Raw genomic sequence first — 6,000 nt, 5'->3', positions numbered from 1 at the left:
GATGGCCTCACTGGTGAATTAAACATTTAAAGAAGAATGAATGCCAATCTTTCTCAAACTCTTACAAAAAATAGAAGAGGAGGGAACACTCCCAACTATTCTACCAGGCCAGCCTACCCTGATACCAAAGGCAGACAAGGGTACTACAAGAAAAGAAAAACACAGGCCAATATCCCTGATAAACATAGATGCCAACATTCTCAAGAAAATTCTAGCAAACTGAACCCAGCAGCACATTAAAAGGATGCTACACTATTGGGGCTCCTAGGTGGCTCAGTTGGTTAAGTGTTTGACTCTTGATTTTGGCTCAGGTCATGATCTCATGGTTCAGAAGATCAAGTCCTGGGTTGGGTTCTGCACTGACAGCATGGGGCCTGCTTGGGATTCTCTCTCTCTTCCTCTTCCCTGCTTGTGCACATGTGCTGTCTCTCAAAATAAATAAATAAGCTTAAAAAAAAAGGGCCTTACATTGTGATCAAGTGGGATTTATCTCTGGCATACAAGATTGGTTCAAAATACACAAATCAATAAATGTGATACATCACATTAATATAATGAAAGATAGGGACGCTCGGGTGGCTCAGTCAGTTAAGCGTCTGTCTTTGGCTCACAGTTTGTGAGTTCAAGCCCCACAATGGGCTCTGTGCTGACAGCTCAGAGCCGGGATCCTGCTTCAGGTTCTGCCTCTGTTCTCTCTGCCCCTCCCCTGCTCATGCTCTGTCTCTCTTTCTATCTCAAAAACAAATAAACCTTAAAAAACTAAAAAAATATATAATGTAAGATAAAAATCATATGATCATCTCAATGAATGTAGGAAAAGCTTTTAAAAAAACTCAACACCCATTCATAGTAAAAACTGTCAGCAAACAGGGCCACATATAACAAGCCCACAGGTAGCATCATACTCAATGGTGAAGAATTAGAAGTTTTTCTTCTTGGATCAGGATCAACACAAGGGTGCCCTCTCTTACCATTCCTATTCCACAAAGTACTAGAAGTCCTAGCCTGAGACATCAGGCAACAAAAAGAAATAGAAGCTGTCAGAATTGGAAAAGGAAGAAGTAAAATGGTCTCTCTTTGCAGATGACATGGTTTTACATATAGAAAATCTTAAAGACTCCACCAAATAACCATTAGATCTAATCAATGCGTTCTGTAAAGTTGGCAGGGCACAAAATCAACATACAAAAGTCAGTAGTGTTTCTACACACTAATGATGAATTATCTGAAAGAGAAATTATGAAAATGATCTCACTTACAATAGCATCAAAACCAATAAAATACTTAGGAAGAAACTTAAGCAAGGCAGTGACAGATCTGTACACTGGAAGCTGTAAGACATTGATGAAAGAAATTGGATAAGACCTAAATACATGGAAAGATATCTGTGTTCATGGATTGGAAGAATTTAATATTGTTAGAATGTCCATACTACTCAAAGCCATCTATAGATTCAATACAATCCCTATCAAGATTCCAATAGTAATTTTTTTTTTTTACAAAAGTAGAAAAAACAGTCATAAAATTTGTATGGAACTACAAAGGAGTGCAAATAGTCAAAGCAATCCTGAGAAAGAAGACCAAAGCTAGAGGCATCACACTTCCTGATCTCAAAGTATACTATGAAGTTATAGTAATTAAAACAGTATGGCACCAGTGTAAAAACAGACTCAGAGACCAATAGAACAGAATCAAGAGCCCAGAAATAAACCCATTTATGCATATACAGTCAACTAATATTGATAAGGGAGCCAAGAATACTCAATGGAGAAAAGACATTATCTTCAATAAATAGTGCTGGGGGAATTGGGTATTCACATAAAAGAATAAAACTATCTCATAGCACCCACAAAAGTGAATTCTTTAATGGATTAAAAACTTGAAGGTAAGACCTGAAACCATAAAACCATAAAACTCCTAGAAGGAAAAACAGGGAAAAAGCCTCTTGACAGGGTCTTGGCAATGATGTTTTGTGGGTTTGACACCTAAAGCATAAACAACAAAATAAAAAATAAACAAGTGGGACTCTATCAAACTAAAAAGCTTCCACACAGCAAAAGAAACAATCAACAAAATGAGAAGGCCACCATGGATTGGGAAAAAATATTTGCAAATCACATATACGATCCAAATTATATAAATAACCTTTACAACTCAAAAGCAAAAAAATCCAAATAACCCAATTAAAAAATGGCCAGAGGACCTGAATAGACATTTTCCCAAAGAGGAAATTAAAATAGTCCACAGGTACATGAAAAGATGTTCAATGTCCCTTATCTTCAGGGAAATGCAAAGCAAAACAACAATGAGATATCACCTCCCACCTGTTTGAATGGCCCCCATCACAAAGGCAAGAGATACAAATGTGGGCGAGAATGTGGAGGATAAGGGAAACCTCGTGCACTGTTGATAAGAATGTAGATTGGTGCAGCCACTATGGAAAACAGTGTGTAGTGTCCTCAAAAAATGAAAAATAGAACTCTCCAGATGATCTCGTAATTCCACTCCTGGGAATATATTTGAAGGAAACAAAATCACTATGTGGAAGAGATCTCTGCACTCCATGTTCATTGCAGCATTATTTTTTTTAAGTAAATGTTTATTTATTTTTGAGAGAGAGAGAAAGAGAGAGAGAGAGAGCGTGCATGGGAAGGGCAGAGAGAGAGGGAGACGAGAATCCCAAGCAGGGGAGGCTATTAAGGCTCACGGAAGCTAACTCTCACACCAGCAGCCATATGGCTGGTTAGTGGCTTCTAGGGCTGCTGATGTCAAGCCGTATGTCCCTTTCCTGTGAGGCTATCTCTGTCCCACCCCTGCTTCCCTCTCTCTCCAAATCTTCTCGTCCTTCCCCTATCGTGGCTCTCAGAGTCACCTCTTTCCATCTTCATCTCCACAGCTCCCTACTCTGAGCTTGGACCTCACTCCTCAATCTATACCCAACTGGTCTATGCCCTCCACCCCCCCAAACCTTACTACCAAATCAGAAGAGTGGCCTCCTGTGTTGAGGCTATCATTGTATCCACCCCATCCCGGACAACCTTAGACCTCCTGATGATTCATCTGAACCCCTCTTGGTGGATGTCCCCTGTACTCTGAGCCTGGTCACCCCTTCCTCCTTGGAAGAGCCCAGACATGCTCCATGAAAGCTTCCTCTAGGGTTACGGGAAGGTCCGCAGACGGGCTGTGAGCCAAACCCTAAACCACAGCTTAGGAACACAAAGACTTAGTGCTCTGCAAAACCAGTTCCACCTTACCAAACTGGGTGGTCTCCAGCTTGGGAAGACAGTCACACTTTCAGAGTGATGTTTCTCATTGCAGGGGGTGGATCGTAGGCCACCCCTGATGTCCAGCGCCTTCTAGGAATAACAGCTACTGTCCCCTGAGTGCTTACTGTGGGCTGGAGCCACTGTCAACGCTCTAGCCGATTCACTCCTCCCAACAGCCTCTGATAGAAGTACTGTTATCATCCTGATCTTGCAGATGAGGAAGCTGAGGCACCGAATGGCTAAGTAACTTGTCTAAGGGCACTCAGCCAGTAAGTAGCAGAGCTGGGCATGGAACCTAAACAATCTGATTCCAAACCCCAAGTTCTTAACAGCTGGGTTATGCTGCTTTTACGGAGAAAGATACAGAGGACGGGATGCCGAAGCTGGAAGGGGACTTTGGATGCGATCCAGTCCAAACTTTTGATTTTATATGTAAGAAAACTAGGGTTGAGAGCTGGGAGGACTTGCTAATGGTTGAATAGAACAAGCAAACAGTTTTACTGAAATTATATTTACAGCTTAAAAACTCGAGATATTTGGGTTATCATGCAATAAAACACAAGGATTCTATCACTTGTCTGGAAGGTCCACTAACAACAACGTGTTCCTTAGAAATACTTGTTGAAGGCTGGGAATGACCAGCACACAGGGGTTCCCACACAGAGTTCCTGGAGCCTGAAGACCCCAGGGACCGCTTGGGGTGGGAGTGGGGTGGGGTGGAGGCTAGCCCGTGAGAAACCCACACTTCCCTGCTCATAACAGCAGTCGGACAGAGTATGTCTCCTTTTGTCTGTTTTACAAGTGGGGCTATGCAAGTCTTGGATGGCAAGAATGGTTTTGCCATCCATATGTGTCAGGTCGTCCCGGCTTGCACGTGCCCAGGGTGGGAAAACCTCCCCTCCCCCATTCTAGGAGTCCTCACCTCTCACTGTTCTTCCTGGCCCCTTCCTTGAATGCCGACTGCTCCTTTCCTACCAAGTCTCTGATCCCCAAGTTGACTCTGGCTGCCTGAAGGGTGACTCAGGCCCAGTGTGCGGCCGAGGTCCAGTGACAGTGACTGCAGGCACAAGGGCACGGATCGGCCAGGGAGGGCGGGGGTACTTTCTCACAGTGCCAGCCAGCTTTGGGGCTGCGTGAACGACCTTGGGATCTCTGTAATCCCAGGCTGAATGCGAGTGCACTCCTGCCTCACTCAGAAAGCCCTAAACAAACACACCCTCCTGCCCCTGCTCCACACCCCTGTCAGCGAGCCATCGTCTTTGTAAGTGTTCTCTTTTTAAAAAAAAAAAATTTAAAGTTTATTGCTTATTTTTGAGAGAGAGAGAGAGAGAGAGAGCAAGTAGGGGAGGGAGGGGCAGGGAGAGAGGGAGACACAGAATCTGAAGCAGGCTCCAGGCTCTGAGCTGTCAGCACAAAGCCCGACACGGGGCTCGAACCCACTGACCCTGGGATCATGACCCGAACTGAAGTCGGTGGCTTCACCATGGTTAAGCGTCTGACTTCAGCTCGGGTCCTGATCTCCTGGCCCAACAACCTCTTTGATAAGAGTAGGAACAGTGGCTGGAGGACAAAGGGTCACCGAGGACAATAGCGGAAGCTGGGGGGTGGGATGGCAACCAGCTTTTAGACTTCGCTGTCTGGTAGAGTCACCTTGCTCCACCTCCTGAGTCCAGCCTATGTGGGCAGCAGACGTCTCTCCCTTTTCTAGGGAAAGACCCTCATGTGTGCTTCTGTCACTCCAGGAAAAATCTGCCCCTGCAGACGGGAGGCATGTCTACCTTCGGTTTCCCATGTTACAGTTTGAGGGGTTTGTGAACTTCTGGCAATTCTGACTTAATAAAGGCACAGACTATGGCTGTAGTCTAGAACTTTCTTCCTGTTTGGCTTGGGTTTATTGTAGGATGTGTAATTAAGTTAATTTGCTTTTAATGGAAAAAAATTAAACAATTTTGGTAGGTGCATACCTTATTTTTTTTAATGTTTCAGGTTTTTATTTAAATTCTAGTTAGTTAACATATAGGGTCATATTGGTTTCAGGAATAGAATTTAGTGATTCGTCACTTACATACAGCACCCAGTCACAACAAGTGCCCTCCTTAATGCCGTCACCTACCTCGCCCACCCCCACCAACCTTCAGTTTATTCTCTGTATGTAAGAGTGTTTTATGGTTTGTCTCTCTCTCTTTTGTTTCTTTTCTCTATGTTCATCTGTTTTGTTTCTTAAATTCCACATTTGAGTGAAATCATATAGTATTTGTCTTTCTCTGACTGACTTACTTTGCTTAGCATAGTGCCTTCCAGTTCCATCTAGGTTGTTGCAAACGGCGAGATTTCATTCTTTTTGATTGCGGAGTAATATTCCATTACACACACACACACACACACACACACACACACCACATCTTCTTTATCCATCAGAATGGCTAACATGAACAACACAGGAAACAGCAGATGTGAAGAAAGGGGAACCCTCTTACACTGTTGGTGGGAACGCAAACTGGTGCAGCCACTCTGGAAAACAGTGTGGAGTTTTCTCAAAAAGTTAAAATAGAACCACCCTACTACCCAGCAATTGCGCTATTCACCCAAAGGTTACGAAAATGCGGATTCGAAGGGGGCACGCACCCTGATGTTTATACCCTGATGTTTGTCTACAGTAGCCAAATTATGGAAAAAGCCCAAATGTATTTACATTAATTTGGATCTGGTTAATTGAACGGCACAGAATCGGTCC

The sequence above is a fragment of the Prionailurus viverrinus genome, chromosome B4 (assembly GCF_022837055.1).
Source record: "Prionailurus viverrinus isolate Anna chromosome B4, UM_Priviv_1.0, whole genome shotgun sequence".
Lineage (NCBI taxonomy): Eukaryota > Metazoa > Chordata > Mammalia > Carnivora > Felidae > Prionailurus > Prionailurus viverrinus.
This window is presented reverse-complemented; position numbering follows the sequence as displayed.